Source organism: Lontra canadensis, unplaced genomic scaffold, assembly GCF_010015895.1.
Source record: "Lontra canadensis isolate GAN:19392208 unplaced genomic scaffold, GSC_riverotter_1.0 scaffold163, whole genome shotgun sequence".
NCBI lineage: Eukaryota > Metazoa > Chordata > Mammalia > Carnivora > Mustelidae > Lontra > Lontra canadensis.
In genome coordinates, this window is record NW_022631157.1 from 1,149,114 (window position 1) to 1,165,569 (window position 16,456).

Below are 16,456 nucleotides of genomic sequence, written 5' to 3' on the forward strand. Positions count from 1 at the left end.
AATGGCCACTGGGTCCTGGTTGGCACATTCTCCGCCAGGGCCACTTCAGGTGGGAAGCCATATCCTGAGGAGAGTAACTGTCTGCCGGGCAGTGGTGTTGGGGCTGGAGACTGGACAAGCCCCAGCTCTCTGGCCTTCCTTCTGTTCTGCTGAAACCAGTCAGTCAGCCGCTGGCTTCCTACTCCCTCCATCTCGGAGGCATGGAGGCCCTTCTCAAGCGGGTTTCGGGATCCCCCCAGCCACCCGCTTACAGAACAGCCTCTTAGAGATGCAGAAAGCACGGCTTTAAAAATAATCCTTCCATTCATCCCTTTAACATTCAGTAAGTACTCCTCAAGGGTTTACTTAGGTGGCCGGCCCTCTTCCAGGCTCAGGGAAACGGTAGCGAACAAAACAAAAATCCTTACGCTCCGGGAATTTGTATTCTGGCCAGAGAAGACAGACAAGAAAGAAAGAAGTGTAACGAATGCCCAGGGTGGCAGATGGTAACAGGTTCTGGAACACTGCAGAAAGCAGGGAGAGGGACGGGGAATGTGGCCTTCACCGCCTTCCCTGGAGCTGTTTCAGCGAGTGCGGTTCTCAGTCCTGGCTCCGAAGGGCTCTCCGACCCCGGGCAAGCCCTCTCTAATCTCAGAGTCTTTCTTCTCATTTGCAGGATGGAGGTCACGTGTTGTGAGATGAACAGAGAAAATCCTGCAAAGCCATGGTCACCAATAAGGGTCTGACATATTTATTTTTATTTATTGGTTAAATGATCACTATGGGCAGCATGGTTCCAAGCACCTTAGTTAACTCACTTAACTAATGTTAGTTACTTTCCTTTCCCATCCTCCCGAGTGAGACTCTCCTGGTTCAATGAATTCATTCATTATGCGGGGATTCTTAGGTTCAACTTCGTCTCCAGGCTCTTGAGACTTTTTCTGTGGCATCCTCCGTACAGAGAGTTCTCGCCTTCCTTTCCCCCTCCCCTCTGCCTCAGGCCCTTGCTTTACCTGCACACTAGGTCTTTGAAGCTTGCCAAACCCTGTGTGTGTCCTAACACCACGGCAGTCACGTGGGCAAGTTCACGCTTAGACCCAGCAGGCATGAGAGGGGCACCTGCCATGTTCCAGGCTCCGGGATAGGCCAAGCAAAGGAAACCAAGTCCTTATTCCTGTGCAACAAACCTGAGAGTGGAGACTGGAAGTTCACAAGTCAAAAAATATATTACCAGAATAAATTCGAAGAAGGATAAGTGGTGTGAAGTGGGGGGAGCTAAGATCTAAATAAGGAGAAGGAGCAAGCCATGCGGAGCTCCGGGAAGGGGGCATTCTAGGCAATGGGAACATCATATGCAAATGGCCTGAGGCAGGAACAACTTGGAACACTCTGGGAACAGAATGAAGGCCAGTGTGGCTACAGCACAAGCAGAGAAGAACAGGGGATGGAGAGGATGGGGGGGAGGGACTGCTGGGAAGAGGCCAATAAAGTAGGACTTGGGCAGGAAGTTTGGATTCTTCTCTTTGTTACTCCTAATGTGGTCCAAGATTCCTGCATTGCCTGGGAACTTGTTAGAAATGCAAGGTCTCCAGCCTCATCCCAGAGCAGCTGAATCACAGCCTGGATTTTAGCAAGACCCCCATTTGACTTGAGTGAGTGTATGTTCAAGTTTTAGAAGCATAGCTCTCTAAGTACGTGTAAAGAAAGCCACATTCCTAGCAATTTTAAGGGTTTTAAAACATCTCTCAAACCCCATGAAGCGTGGATGTGAGAGAGGCAGGGGTCCACAGCAGCGGCACTGGTTTTGAGACTGTTGCAGTGGCCCAAGTGAGGTCCCAGGAGCAGAATGAAGCCTAGGAGTGCGAGGAGGATACGGAAGAAATAGACGGGATGCCCGACAAGCCCAAGGGTTGGATGTGGAAGGAGGAAAGAAACGGTTTGGGCCATCTTGGCCACTGACTCCCCCCCACCCCAGGACACTGGGGGAACACTGTCAGAGGAGCCTTACCCTGCCTTCAGGGGTGGCCACACCCACTCGCCCCATTCCCACCTCCAAGCCCAGTGGTCTCAGGACTGACAGGTAGGTGTCTGATTTCTCTTAGAACCTAGGGGTTGGGTGAGCCTGGTGGTGGGTATTAAGGAGGGCACGTATGGCATGGAGCACTGGGTGTGATGCATAAATAATAAATCTTGGAACACTGAAAAAACAAAATAAAGTTTAAATATCAAAAAAGAAAAAAACAAGAATCTAGTACAGGAGAAGCTTTGTTTTCATGGATTTTACCCTCAATCAAACTATCCAGGAAATGCACGGAGTAACCCTGGAGAGATGGACTCTGTTATCTGTTGCCGGCGCTCATTCATTCATTCTTTCATGCATTCACCAAAGGTTCACTGAGCCAATATGCAATGTGCTATGCCTTGTGCTAGCCCTGGGTGCAGAACAGTAAGTGATACATCACTTTATAGTCTATAAATAGACTCTCTTTTGAAAGGAAAGCTCACAGTCACCTGTGCTGTGCTTCCTAAGGCCCGTGCCATCTTGCTCGCCATCTATAAAACCCCACGGGAGCCCCGTTGACCTCAAGGTGAAGTATGAATTCCTGAAACAAGGCCCACAAGGTCCTTCATTCCCAGGGCCCACTGCCCTGTCCAAGTTCATGGGCCCCTCAAAGCTTTTTTTGCGTCAATGTCCCAATTTTAAGAATCTGATGACAATAAAAAGTGTCTCTCTAGGAAAGAAAAATACATGCACGCTCGCAATTGTGAAACAACGTCCTCGGGTTTGTGGGGCCCCCTTAAGGGTATCCGTGAACTTGAGGGCTGTAGATAAGCTTAGAAGCACTGCTTAGCAGTTGCTCCTGACTGCCTTTACTCAACAATTGCGGGTCACAGGAGGGAATGTCATGTCACTGTGACCTCGCTCAGCTCTCGCTTCTGCCTGCAGTCCTTCCTCTTCACCTCCCCATGTGCATTTCCAGTGATCCTGGAGAGGGAGCTCACATGCCCCCTACCCCCTCTCCCACAACAGAATAGATCTTTCTAACTTCCAAATGCCCATAGAACTTTGCACACACCATGTATTTTTGGTTCTTCCCCTGCCCGTTTCCCTGGACTGGATAATGAGCCTTTTTGGACTCAGACAGATTCTCTATGACCTTGAGAGAAGTTATGCTCCCTGAGCAACCTCCCTGAGCTTGTGCTCCCTCATCTGTAAAAATGAGTCTAATAATCTCTCCCTCCAGCACAAGATGTAGCAAGTACTGGGTGTTTTAGACAACCCACAAATCACTGAACTCTACCTCTGAAACTAGTAATACACTATATGTTAAGTAACTGAATTTAAATTAAAAAAAAAAAAAATCTCTCCCTTCAGGGTGGCGCAGAGAGATAAAGGAGAGAGATAGGCCTGCCCCGCCACAGTGCTTACACGTGATTGAATAAACAAATGATGGATTGCATTTTATTTTCTTTAAAGGTTTTTTTTATTTATTTGAGAGAGATAATGAGCACAATCAGGAGCAGAGGGAGAGAGGGAGGGAGAAGCAGGCTCCCTATTGAGCCTGGAACCCTACCCAGGGTTCAATCCCAGGACCCCAGGAGCATAAGCCACACAGGAGCCCCTCCACTTTCTAATCCTTGCCCTTTGGAGCCACCAGAGCTTGCTTCAAATCCTAGAGTTTCTCGTACCAGTCTTCCACAGGCTCCAGCTACGTCACCGGTCTCCAGCTTCTCCCCACCGCCATGCTTCATCCACCTTCCCACCGGCTCCCATTGTCACCGTCATCCACTATCCCCTGCACTTGGCCTTCCTGCCCTCCTTAACCCACAGAGAGTCCTTGCTCTATCATGACGGTGGGTCCCCGGCAAGCCCCCATCAGTGAACTCTGCCCCCTCTTCCCGCCGGAGGAACCTGGCTAACGAAGTCCCAGCCCTCATAAAACCCAGCCCTCCACAGGCCTCCAGGCCTGTGCCAGAGCCGCGGAATGATGTTGGAGAAAAACACAGCTCTGCTGACGGGCTGCTCTTTAAATTCGTGACCGCAAACCTCAAATTGGCACTTCTCAGGCCTGGCAAGCCTACCAACCTTTCCTAGAAAGTTCATTTTCCCATTCTCAGAGATGGCTATATCTTTTTTTTTTCCTTAAAGATTTTATTTATTTATTTGTCAGAGAGAGAGAAAGAGCACAATCAGGGGGAGGGGCAGGCAGAGGGAGAAGCAGGCTCCCTGCTGAGCAAGGAGCCCAATGCGGGGCTCGATCCCAGACCCTGAGATCATGACCTGAGTCGACGGCAGATGCTTAACCCACTGAGCCACCCAGGAATCCCGAAGATGGATATTTCATGCTTTCTTCTACCAATTACCTTGTACTCGTCAGTTAGTGTTCTTGGCTCATCCTTCAGTGAGAAACTAGAGGCCATCAGACCAAATCTACAGCCCTCCTGCCCTGTGCTTGTCTGTGCTCCCCACCCATTCTCCGGTGACCACAGAAGAGGTGCCCTGGGATCCATCCCCTCCAGCAGGCTCAAGGCTTCCACTCCAGCAAGTATCCTGCTTTTCCCTGCATCATCATTTTCTCCTTTTCTGTCCTGTTATTCTCATTTGCAAACAAACATGTTCTGTTATCCCCCTTCAGGAAAGAAAGAATGAAAGAAAGAAAGAGGAAGGAAGGGAGGGAGGGAGGGAGGGAGTGGGTGGGTGGAAGGGAAGGGAGAGAGGGAGGAAGGAAGGAAGGAAGGGAGGAAGGCAGGCAGACAGATGGGCCTCTGGGCGGCTCAGTGGGTTAAAGCCTCTGCCTTCGGCTCAGGTCGCGATCCCAGGGTCCTAGGATGGAGCCCCACGTCGGGCTCTCTGCTCAGCGGGAAGCCTGTTTCCTCCTCCTCCTCTCTCTCTCTCTCTCTCTCTCTGCCTGCCTCTCTGCCTCCTTGTGATCTCTGTCTATCAAATAAATAAAATAAATTTTAAAAAATCTTTGAAAGAAGGAAAAGAGAAGAGAAGAAGAAAGAAAGAGAAGGAAGGAGAGAGGGAGGGAGGGAGGAAGGAAGGATGACAGGCAAGCAGAACTCTGTTGTAGTTAGAGTCCTTGTAAGAAGCAAAATTTCACTCAGTTCAATTAACCTCAAAGAAGGGGCCACTTACAATGGGAATGGACCAAACAAGGATGCTGGATAGGGCTGGCAACACCTAGCATAGAAAGGCCGGGGGAAGAAATAGTGCTCTCTACACCATGCGGGAGGGACAGCTAGGAAGGACTTGCAATCACAGGGGACAGGGATCCTGCTGGAGACAAGGCCCCCAGACAGTGAGGGAAAAGAGAGGAACACCTTCCTTCCAGACTTTTCAGCTCTTCTGCCTTTGCCTTCTCTTGGCTGAACCCTCTTGGGAACATTCTAGCAGGACCATCTAGGTGATACAGTACAAAAGGGCCCCCCTCCCAGAGCCCAGAGCAGGACATGGATGGGCAGAGAGCAGATCTTGGATGGGAGACCGGCCAGCACCCCTTGCTTTTACCCCAAATGCCCTTCCAGCTTCTGCCGTTTCTCTGCTAACTTTCGTAGCAGAACTTCTTAGAAGAGCTGTCTACACTCAATTTCTTTACTTCTCATGCTTTCTCCAACCTACTGGTCTAGTTTGGTCTCATCATACAGCCTGCCAACCTTTCCACCGAAGTTCCTCGTTTCATGGTTGCCAGTGGTGGCCATGATCCCAGATGAGAGACAGCCACTCGAGGGGTGGTCACATCACCATCCTGAGACAGTTCTCTTGGCTTCTGTCCTCCTCAGACCTCTGTTTTCCTCCCTGCCTCTCTGAGAGCTGGTGCTTGGTCTTCCTTGCCAGCCCCGCCTCCTCTTCATCAGCTTGCTCTGGAGCTCCATCCAGGACCTGTGAGGACTGTTACCTTCGTGCCCCTTCTCCGGTTGAGCAGGTGCATGGCGGCTTCTTACCCTTCAGCTCTCAGCTCACATGCCACCTCTCCGCAGAGGCTCCCCATGGCCACACTCCCCAGATCAGCCACTGCCGCCCTTGGAGCTGGGTCATGCTGCCCTGTTTGTTTCCTTCCTCGGCCTTGTAGCTATTTGCCAACCGGCTTGGCGTATAGATTTGTTTCCTTCTTTATGTAGGGACTTCTTAGCCGGCAGTGGTGCCCATTCCTACACCCCTAGTACTTAACACCAGTGCAAAGTACAGAGCAGGTGCTAAAATAACAGTTGTTGCCTGAATGATCAGGAACTTTGCCAATGTCACACAACAAGATAAAGCCGATCATTTAAGAACGCTGTTTTGCTTTCGCAAGGCTGAATTTCCTGAGAGGCACTTAAATATCTTATTGGATCCTTTGAAAGCAATTCCCTTTCCTGTTCAGTTTATACTCACATCTATTATATGTATATGTGGAAATAACCTGAGCAGAGAATCTGGCAATACAGATTAGGAAGTAGATGGGGCTCTGTGTTAGTGTCACATAGCTCCATAAAGTAAAGACTCAGAAAGATATCTTCTCTTGGCCCCATCTGGTTAATGGTCAAGGCCCAGGTCAAGGGCCAGCACTGTGGAATGAGGCCAGACCTGGATTTAAATTCTATCTGTAGGGTGCCTGCTTGGCTCAGTTGGTCAAGCGTCTGCCTTCAACTCAGGTCATGATCCCAGGGTCCTGGGATCGAGTCTCATGTCGTCAGGCTCCCTGCTCAGCAGGAGAGCTGGCTTCTCCCTCTCCCTCTGGCCCTCCCCACCCCTGTGTTCTCTCTCCCTCTCTCATTCTGCTCTCTCTCTCTCTCTCAATAAATTAAATCTTTTTAAAAATTCCATGTTAACCTTCATTCATAAACTTAACCAAGTCACTTTACCTCTCTGAGCCTCTAGGTTCTCCTGTATAACTGCCTGGCTAGGGCTGTCACAAGGATTAAGTGAACAGCGCTTGAAAAGCCCTCAGCCCCTGAGCCTAGCAGTGGGAGCATACTGTATTAGTTCCAATCATTTCCACAGCTCTGATACAATTTTCCAATTTCAGAAGCCTCCCACTGATCACAGCCTGCAAAAGGGAGCGACGAACGGGAATCGGGGAGGTGAGGGCTGGCTCCTGTTTCTGGCACATTGTTTGAAAGGTGGCAGGAAATGGCTAGAAATGAAACATAATGTAATATCCCCACCAGGGTCAAAGAACTGAAAGGTTATGGTGTCCCCCTTCCCATGAATAGGAATAAAAAATAAGACCCCAAAAATTAAAAAAAAATCAAAATAAGACCACAAAACACAAAATCTGCATGTATGCTAAAGTGCAAATGACTTTTTTTTTCTCCTTAGATTTTCTAATTGCAAAATTCTAGATAAATTTATGGAAGCCGAGCTCTTCATTTTCCAGTGCCCTTGCTGTGTTGCCTGCCCCCAGGTAATCCAGCATATATCCGACACCAGGTTCAACATTTCCTAGGGTCTGGCTGCCCAGAGATGCTTCTGCACCTGTAATGTAACAGCTGTAATGTAACTAATGATAATGATAGTGTGTTGCCTTTTTTATTGTCCCACTGTTTTTTTTTTTTCTCCTAAGATTTTATTTATTTATTTGACAGACAGAGATCACAAGTAGGCAGAGAGGCAGGCAGAGAGAGAGGGGGAAGCAGGCTTCCTGCTAAGCAGAGAGCACGATGCGGGGCTCTATCCCAGAACCCTGAGATCATGACCTGAGCCAAAGGCAGAGGCTTAACCCACTGAGCCAACCAGGTGCTCCAGTCCCATTGTTTTTGAAATTCATCAGAGTCTTTTCACCTAGATTACTTTGCTTGAACTCCACATCTTCGGGAAGTGGTTGGTACTGCTTGGGTTGAAACCCAGAGAAATTGATTGTTGGGGGGGTTGGACCCACATTCAAAGGATAACCAAAATGTAGCCTAGGCCCCTGGACCTACCAGAGCGCAAGCCAAATGATTCAAATTACTCTTGGCCTAGCAATCACCCACTCATCTTTTACTCATGTTTTACTCTGCTTGATATTACAAGCAAACTCAAAACGCAAGACTCCAGACCTAGGTTCTGCCTCTTCCTAGAAGGCCTCCCTCCCCTCCCAGCTGGCCAGGCTCCCTCTTCCAAACTTCCAACGTACCGTGCTGGGTCCCAGCATCACAGGACACCCCACCTCAAAACACTTTGTGTCCTCTCCTGCCTCCTGCCCTGGACCATGAGTAATCTGAGGGAAGGGATCTTTGCTCGTTGCAAGAGTGCTCCAAAAAGTCTGTGGCTCGTCACTGAACCAAATGAACCTATTTAATGAGTATAAAGAAGTTTCCCAAGCTGGATTTCATCTGCTGGGAAGACTTGTTTTACAAGAAATTAAGGCGGCACTAACCTAGTCCTAGGCAGAAGACAGACTTGGAAAGGTTCCCTCCTGCCACCTCCAGCTCCCCATAAACACAACTGTGTCCCTGAAATACCATCACTGGAGAAGAGTCTGTTGTCTTGGACTGATATTCTTATTCCCCTGATGGGACTATAGAGATTTGGGTGGGTGGATAAGTGCCTGAAGGGAAGGGGGCTGCTGAAAGATACTAGTTCCTACAATTATTTACATACCTGCCAATCACCCCCCTTCTATGCAGGCTGAAATGCATCAGACCTGCGTCCATTCCCTGTGGCCTGGGGATCCGAGGGGACTCTCAGGTTCAGGGGCATAAAACGAGGTCACGTTTCTGGTTAATAGCCCACTTATAAGGACTTGAAATACTCATCCTCCTTAATCACAGTCTTCACCCAGGCCCTGTCCCTGAGGGTGTCTAGGCCTCCCCTTTGGGAGCTAAACCTGTCCACACAAAGCTCCCACATCTGTGATGGGCCTCAGCCAGCCCCAGGTGCCAGGCGCCAGCGCAACCTTGTTGAGACAGGCTCCAATCTTCCTTGACTTTAAGTCCTCTCTTGCAAAATAGGGCCCCCTCCTAGCCCTGGAGTTGACTTCCCCCTCGAGATTTCTGCATTCTTAGGAGAGTTGCAGCCAAAGCCATAGCCTGATGCCCTGTGTGTCCCTCGGAGTAGAACGAGAGAACACGGACTACATCTCCAGGACTGTCTGCCTTTTCTCCATTCGTTCGTTCAACTCATTCATTCCCTCACCAGGTCTATCTTAAGGATTTAGCAGCCTCCACTCTCAGCATGGGGTAGGGGCCACTGTCCAGAAAGGAACAGATGTGGCCCCTTCCCTCATGGAGATAACGTTCCTGTGGGGGAAGACAGGCAATAAGCCAGTATGCAACAGAACAACCAGGACACCCTCAGACAGCTAGTGAGAAGGGCTTTGGACAAAAGAATGCACGATGATTTGGTAGATTTACGTGGGAGTAAATTCAAACAGTGTCATATAGTAGGTGATGTTTTATCTGAGCAGTGCAAGTCACGGGGGCCACCATGTGCAGATTCGTGGGGCAGACGGCAGCTCACGCAAAGCCCCCGGAACAGGAACCAGCTGGGTACCCGGGGATTTCTCTGAGTCCAGAAGCTAGGGCGTTGCAGGAGACTGGATTTTCCTCGAGTGAGGGGGGCAGGATTGCAAGAGGGCTGTGGGCAAGTATGAGAAGCTCTCCCATAACTTGCTCCCCACAGAGGCCAGGGTTCTTGAAACAGGAAAGCAGAGTTCTCAGGACAAGAACAGAAGGCAGGGAGCAGTGGGAAGCTTACGGTGAGAAAGGAAATGGTCACTTTGAGAGACTGGATATTCTAACGGACCCTGGCCAGACCAACATGAGAACAGAACGCTGCCTCACAACCTGCAGCCACCAGCCCAGGAAGCCGAGCCACAGCCCCTGCAGCCATCAGGCCCAAACAGCCAGGACTCAATCAGTAACGGCCAGTATGGCCGCCTGGGTGGCTCGGTCGGTTAAGCATCTGCCTTCGGCTCAGGTCATGATGCCAGAGTCCCAGGCTCATTGGGCTACTTGCTCAGAAGGGAGTCTGCTTCTCCCTCTGCCCCTTCCTCTGCTTGTACTTACACTCTCTATCTCTCTTGCAAAAATAAATAAATGAAATCTTAAAAAAACAAACAAACAAAACAAAACCTGCCAGCTTCCCTAATTTTCACCCCTGTTGGTCCCCATTTAGGACCGACCAGCAAAAACCAAATAGGCATCCCTAACTAATCAGGCGGGATGCCCTGCATCTATCAGCTCCCTCCGGCTTCCCCGCCAAGAGCCTCCCGTCAGGGCGCACCTGACGCCTCCCTTTTCCCCCTGTAAAGCATTGCCATCTCCGGCCACCCCTGGGGCTCTGCCAAACATGTGGGCTGACTCCCTATGGAAAGCTTTGAATATGTCTGTTCTTCACTCATTCCTGAATTTTGGACAAGGGGCAGCAGGAGTCATGGAAAGAAAGGGACAATCTGAGGTTGACTTTGGAGATGAAGCAGGCTGACCTTGCTGAGGGATTAGAAAGGGGTGAGGGCTCCTGGGAAGGAAAGAGGGACTCAAGGATACTTACTGAGTGGATGGGGCATCGTTTACTGAGCTGAAGGCTGAAGGGGAGCCTACAATTCAGAAGTCAGGTTTTGATGAGTTTGAGACGCCTGTTAGATGTTGGTGTCTAGGAGGCACTTACAGCTAAGCCTGTGGTCAGAAGGGATCAAACAAGAGAGAAGATGTGGGAAGGGCTCCTGTGACCATAGCTTTCATAGCCAGGAGCATGGATGAAATCAAGGGGAGAGAGGAAGAGACTGGAAAGCAGGACTGAGCCTCAGAGACTCCCAGTCAGAGGTGGGTCGAGGACGGGAGTCCACAGGAGACTGCAGGGAACCTTCCACACCAAAGGGAACCCCGCACTCTTCGGCAGGTCACTGGGGCTCTGGGCCACCCACCACCGCCTTCCTCTGTGGCCTCATCTCATCCCGCCATCCTCCTTTGGACCAGCATATTCCCCCAGATGCATCTCACTGCACATACTATGTCCTCTCCAGGACTTCAAAAGTGATGTAGACTCATTACCAATATCTCAAATACAAGGGCGACACATGACACAGAAAGTAAAAGCTGTCTGGAGTCCATCCTGCATCAATACACTTCTGGGCTACATCCTTCCAGATGTGTTTTCTGTGCGCACATTAGTGCCCTCTCTCTCACACACACATGCCCCCAAATTCTCTCCTGCCACCAAAACTGGGAAATGCCTGTTTTAAAACTTGCTTTTTCTTCTTATTTAAAAAAAAAAAAAAAAAGATTTATTTATTTATTTATTTTAGGTGTGGGGGGAATCCTCAAGCAGACTCCCCGCTGAGCAGGGAGCCCGATGCAGTGCTCCATCTCATGACCCTGAGGTTACGAGATCATGACCTGTGCCAAAATCAAGAGTCAGACACCTAACTGTCTGAGACACTCAGGTGCCCCTAAAATTTGCTTTTTCTTCTTAATACATCATGGACTCTTCCCATGAGTAGGTGGGTGCTTCATTCTTCAAAACAGATGTTCAGACTTCATTGAATGGATTGATCACAATGTAACCATTTCCCCATTGATGAAGCCTCCCGTCCTATCTCTTCTACATTTACAATGTGGAATGGCTCTAATCTGTACATTCTGTGCAAACTCATGCCCTTGGACAATTAAATTTCCGGAGGTAAGATTGTGAGGTCAAAAGAGGTGAATGCTGTTAATTCAATAGATGCTACCAAAGTGCTCTCCAAAGACCTCACAGCAATTTTTGTTAATAAATAGGAATTCCACATTCTTGCCAAGACTGGGTATTACTGATCATTTTAACTTCTTCAATTCTGATAGAAAGATTATATTGTATTACTGTTAATGTGCATTTCTTAGGATATAAAGAAAGTTTCTCATAGTTTTTCCTATTCTTTGCCCATTTTTCTGTGGGTTCTTTTTTCTTTTTGATTTGTAAGCCTTCTTGGTGTACTCAAAGAAACAGCCTCCTGTCATATGTAGGTGTTACAAATAATCTGTATTGATTTTTTCGTTTTGTTTTTCTTTATTTTTGCTTTATACAAGTTTAGAATTTTATGTGATGGTGTGTGGTAACTTTTTTTCTCGGATTTTGTGTGTCGTGCTTTGGAAGCCCTCAATGTTCTGAAGCTATTTTCTACAACCTGCCTTTTTTCTAGAACTTCATAGGTTTTATTTTCTTACATGTAAACATCTTTGAACCATCTGGAATTATTTGGGTGCTGAGAGACAGAGACCTAGTTTCTCTTCGTAAATATTTATCGAATGAATGAATCAATGGGACAGACATTCTGCAGACCTGAGTAAAGCTGATGGCCTCCTAAGCATTTAGATTAGATGCTTAATAAGGTTATTCATTCAACAAATGTTTCTAACCATGCGCCCATGTGGAGGAATGCCCGTGACTCTTCCCGTCAGCGGAGGAAACAGTAGCCTGATAGCACAATGGGTATAAAACTTACAAAGGAGACATGCGCTCTAGGAGAGCATGTGATGAAGGGGGCTGCCCTAGCCTGGGAGGTCAAGGAGGGTATCTCTGGCTAGAGAAGCTTCTCGGACGGGACACTCTCGGGATCAGCACCCATGGGAGAGTGAAGGCAGCAGGACTGGACAGAGGGAGAAAACCATCTTGCAGCCACAACAAAGTCTCAGAGGATCCCAGAGAGCTCTGGGAGTAGAGACGACACTTCAGGGGCGCTCTGAATGAAGACAAGCGGTCTGGGTCTTCCTCACGCATCCCTCCTCTCCTCCAATGCACTAGGCAGTGGACAAAGGCTGCACCCACAGAGCTCATGGAGAGACCCCTCTTTGAGAGTCAGCCTCCAGCCCTCCCAGCAGCTGGGAGAATGAGGGCACCGACCCTGAAGAGGACTTCTGGGTGACACACCACAGTACCCGCGCCAGAAGTCCTCCCTGAGAAGTGGGGGTGACCCTTAGGTACTGATGGATGAGTAGGAATTCACCAGGCACAGAGAATGGGGTTTCCTCCAGCACAGTGCCGTGCCACAGAAGCAGGGAGACCGATTGGGGGGGCTAGTGGGTGAATAGGTTCACGTAACACATTCAAATCTGGCTGTGCACATACCAAAAAAAAGTAAAGGAAGACAGAAAGGCCCCCCGCCCTCAGAGCCCGCTACTATTAACGTCTTAACATATTTCTTTTCTGTCTTTCTTCTCTGCATATTTTATTAAAACGCGAGGATTTTACGGTGGATAAGATTTGCTTTTCGGCTTTTTTTCCTACGAAGTTTTCCCTCTGTTTTTACTGTTTCTAATCACAAAACCAGTACCTGCCAATTACACAAGAGTCAGAAAGCACAGATTTTGAAAAGAAAACTAAGAATATCCACAGTTTCTCCTCCCCATTGTTGCTATCATCCAGACCCTTTGTTATGCGTATCTGTAGCCTGCAGCTGTCTTAAAGCATGAGTCTCTAACCCATCACTCATCTGTCTCCTTTGAGATCCCTGGGCTGGAGTCAGGAGCCGTTGGCTCAGTCCCTGGTCAGACATTAATAGTTATATGGTCCACTCCCCCTCCCCTCCACTCCCCTTCCCTTCCCCAGTGCTGAAGTGTGCCTAAGGGCTAAAATTTCCAGCATAGACTTAACTATAATCAGGAAGGGTGGTGGCCAGCAGGCCCCAGGACTGAAGGGCCAGGTTGGGGTGGGGTGGGGAGAGAAGGACCAGAAAAGAAGCCTGCCATGATCAAAGGAAGGTTTTGCCAAGCATCCTCTAGCATGGGAAAGGGCAAGGCTCCAGGGCTATATTCGTTACCTAGAGTTTCCCACAGCTTCTAGCAGTTCCCTCAGTGTCCCAGGCCCTCTCGGCCCAACCCAATCCTCAGCCTGCGTCTCTTCCCTTCTCCTGACCCAGCCTGGTTCACGCCTACAGATCCTTCAGAACTCAGCTCTGGGGACACCTCTTCCTGGGAGCCCTCCTGCTTTACCACAAGGAATCAGACTCTTCCTCTGGCCTCTCAGAACCTCACACACCTCACAGCACATACCACAGGACACTTTGGGCACCTGTTTCATGGACTCCCAACCTAGGCTTCCCCCTAAAGTCTGAGCTCCTTGAGGGCTGGGTTGGAGGGGGAACTGTGGGGACTCCCAAGGGGGAGTCCAGGGGAGACAGAAAAAGCAGAGTGCGTGCGGCACTGTCGCGCTCTCTGCTTGCTGACTGCAAAGAAATGGACAATTCTTTACCAGGCTGGAAATGACAAGCAAAACCGCCAAGTGCCACTTCCTGGAAAGAGCCCCCACCTCCCAGCACAGTGCAGTCCTTGAACCACTGCAGTCTAGAATTAGGATCAAAAGCCTTAGGGTGGCTTTTAACTTATGCGTGATCTGGCCCCTGTCCACTCCCTGGTCTTAAGCTTCTCTGCTGAGTGCCCTGCTTCCTTCAGGCCTTCTGGCCCTCCGTCTTATCCTAGAAGGCATGACACTCCTTCCCTTCTGGCTGCCTCATGACACTGTTTCCACTGCAGGAACTCCCACCTCCTTCAACTCCATAACCAGTTCCTTCACTGAAGAACCCCACCTATTCCGAGGAGCTCAGCTCAAATGGCACCCCTTACAGGAAACCCTTTTGGATACGCCAAGCAACGTCAAAGTCCTTTCTCAAAGCCCTATGTGTTTCTCCTTCTAGAACCCACTACAGATGCTTTTAAATGACCGTGTCGCTTAATATCTAAGTCCCCTGGTGGACTGTAAGCTCTGTGGAGGTAGGGGTGTTGTTTGTCTTGTTCAGCACCAGCCCCACAGCATCTAGTCCAGAGCCTGGCACAGAAGGAAGGGAGGGGGAAGGAAGGAAGGAAGGAAGGAAGGAAGGAAGGAAGGAAGGAAAGAAGGAAGGATGAGAGAAAGAGCAAGGAGGGAGGGAGAAAGGAAGAAAGAAGGAAAGTCCCCAAGAAACATAGCATTCTTACGAATAGAAAGATGATGGAACATGAAACATGATTAATTAAGTCAGGCACATAAATAGAGGCCCATATGTCAAGGTTCTATTTGTTCTGTGACAGTGTAAAACCTGCACATTTTCATCAAGATGGAAACAACAAACAAACACAAAACCACACGCACCATCTCCTGGTGAGACCTTCAGCTTTTTCACTGGCCTGAGCCCCTCTCTGAATTCAGTCTAGGTGGAACGAGCAGATGGTCCCCTAACTATGGACCGACTTGGTCTGGGTCCAGGAAGTTGAGACCCAGAAGCCAAGCTAAAGGTCTGCAACCAAAGGCAAGATCAGACGTAGATTGGTTATCTCCTCCGTGCCAAGTACAGGACTTGGTGGCTGACTTGTTTCATCCTCAGAGCCTGGGAGGTAGCAACTGTCATCCTCGTTTTACAGATAAGAAAACTGAGCTTCCAATGGGCTGAGGAATCTGATTAATATCACACACTTCTGGAGATGCCTGGCTGGCTCAGTCCATGGAGCAAGCGACTCTTGATCTTGGGATTGTGAGTTCGAGCCCCACATTGGGTGTGGAGCCCACTCAAAATAAATAAATAAATAAATAAATAAATAAATAAATAAAGTAAAAAAAAAAGTCACACAGTTCTGTGCCCAGATCCACCTGACCCCAACAACCATGCTCTTTTTTCCCTGAAGCTTCTCTGATCAAGAGGCAGAGGTACTGGCAGCAGCTGTGGGCATAGTAACTCTTGGGTATAGAAGCCTAGGCTTCCTTGGGCAACATCTGCTGGCTTGTACCGCAGCCCTCCTCCTTACCCTCTTTCCAGCCGGAAGCTCATTCTGTGAGGGGACAGTGAGCTGGCCCTGCCCTTTCTTCGCCCAGCTCCCAAAGGGAAGCAGACCCCATCCCGCATTCAGAGTTACTGGCTCTGCCATGGGCACGTGATCAGGCAGGAGCAATCAGAGGTGTTCCCGGGACTTGGGATCTGGACCCATTGGGAAGGAGAGTCTTTTCCATGGAGGTGCTAAGTAAGTAGGAAACAGAATTGCGGCTGCCCTGGGACATATTTCTTGTCACATGAAGGTCAGCCGAGGACTCAAACCAACAGAGGGAGGGAAGCAGAAAAGAGACATGAGGCAGAGAATGCCCTCAAGACCTTGTTGGAGTTCTGGATCAAGCCGTGCCCACATGTGCCCTTGGACTTGCCACCATACGTCTTTTTGTCCTGAGCAGGTGCAAGCTGGAGCAAAGTTAGGCACACCAGGAGGGAGAAGATAAGAAGGTAAACCAGGAGCACAGCAAGGTCTGGAACTATCCAAGCAGGACAGAAGAGTCTTCCAACCCAATTTGGTGCCATCCTTGTCACCCACCCACCAGCCTGCCACCAGCCTGACTTTGTACCCATGGTGTACTCCTCTGATCTTGGGCCTACCATCTGCAGAGGGATGTATTAATTTGCAAAACCACACCAGAGACTGCTTGTTCCCGGGAAACTTCAGAGAAACGGGAAATTTTCCAGTGAAATCAATACAAAGAGATCTTTTGCCGTCTGGAGAGGGAGGAGGGACTCCGCCTTTACTGAGTACCGTGTGTGTGTGTGTGTGTGTGTGTGTGTGTGTGTTCACCTGTTTCAAT